The 1,545-nt window shown below is 40.5% G+C and overlaps 1 pseudogene; it reads right to left on the bottom strand.

Moving 5' to 3' along the window:
* Positions 1-242: 242 nt before the first annotated feature.
* Positions 243-986, bottom strand: LOC146041880 (prostaglandin E synthase 3-like; annotated as a pseudogene).
* Between the last annotated feature and the right edge of the window lie 559 nt (positions 987-1,545).

Genomic DNA, 1,545 nt, shown 5'->3' with positions numbered 1-1,545 from the left:
AAATGATTGGTTTGTTAACTGTACTGTATATGTTCTGTTAATACAACATAAGTGTGGGAGGAAGGACCCAAGGGCAATTCCATCTTGCACCTCTTTTTTAGCATCATTATGTGATATACACAAACAAGGCTGACTGGAAGTACTCAGTAACTTTATTTACAACTTGGGTATCAGCAACTGTTGCAGCGTGTTGAGATATTCTTTTCACTAATTATCCCACCCAGCTCCCAAAAATTCAGAATGTTCTGTTCTTATTCCATGTCAGACATTTTTTCATCATCACTGTCTGGTGAATCATCATCTGCACCATCTACTTCTGGTAATTCTACATCTTCATTTCCTCCCATATTGTTCATCATCTCTGAAAAGTGGTCTTAATTGGACAGGTCTTCATCGGAGTCATCTTCCCAATCTTTCCAGGTATTAAAATCCACACTTAACCAGTTGAGCTTTGCTTTCTCTTTTGTCAACCTTGGCCAGGACTGGCCAGATTCTGACTTTCTTAAACAACAAAGGACAGATCTGTCTGTTCATACATGTTTGGATTCATTGGGGTCAATAGTCTAATACAGGTCAACTTTTAAATGTTTAAATGTAACTGTTTAAGACTATCAGGTCCTACTAGACAACTAAAATTTAAGGTCCATACACACTGGGTGATTATGAACAGTGATGATCAATATCATTGCTGGGTGGAAAGCCCCCCTGCCCAGCACTGTCAACGGGTGGAGGATGGCTTTGCATAGAGCAGCAATATGCAAAGTCATCCTCAAAGCCGTTTATCTGCTGGGAATACCAGCAGATGAACGGCTTTCCTGGCGATGACTTGCTGTTTTGAGCGGCTTTCAGCTCAAAGTCACCCAGTGTGTATGGGCCTTTAGTTTATCTTTTCCAAAGTCTATCTTCGCCTCTTTGCTGTCTTCAATGCAACATTCAATGAAAACATAATCCCACTTATTGTAACACTTTGCAGATGATAACTGCATGTTGATGCGGTTCTCCCGGCTCTCCACCAACGCTCCACGCTGCTTCTCTCATCATGTCCACTGCACACTGCTCAGGGCCTAGTTTTTAAAATGGCCATACTGTCTGCCACTGCAGTCCCACTCCCATGTGTTTGTGCTGCCCACTTACCGTATATACTCGAGTATAAGTTGTCCCGAATATAAGCCGAGGCAACTAATTTCACAACAAAAAACTGGGAAAACGAAGTGACTCAAGTGGGACCCTCACTCGAGTATAAGCCGAGGGGGGCTTTTTCAGCATAAAAAATGCTCTGAAAAAGTAGGCTTATACTCAAGTATATATGGTATGTTGGTTTGCATAGTCATCCTGCTACCTTGGTGCAACCTGGTGCAATCACTAAAAATAATATTGTGAGATGTTTAGAATAGACTAGAAATGAATGGAAATTAATGTTGTTGAGGTAAATAATAGTAAAGGAACAAAAAACACCCCAAATCTGTGATTTTAGCTTGTTTGTTTTTTTAATAAATATCCAGAACCAAAATCCGAAAAAGACACATGATGGGAGATCCAAAACCA

This window comes from Crinia signifera, chromosome 19 (assembly GCF_055691185.1).
Source record: "Crinia signifera chromosome 19, ASM5569118v1, whole genome shotgun sequence".
NCBI classification, from domain to species: domain Eukaryota; kingdom Metazoa; phylum Chordata; class Amphibia; order Anura; family Myobatrachidae; genus Crinia; species Crinia signifera.
The sequence above is the reverse complement of the archived record's forward strand: the minus strand, read 5'-3'. Positions and strand labels throughout refer to the sequence as shown.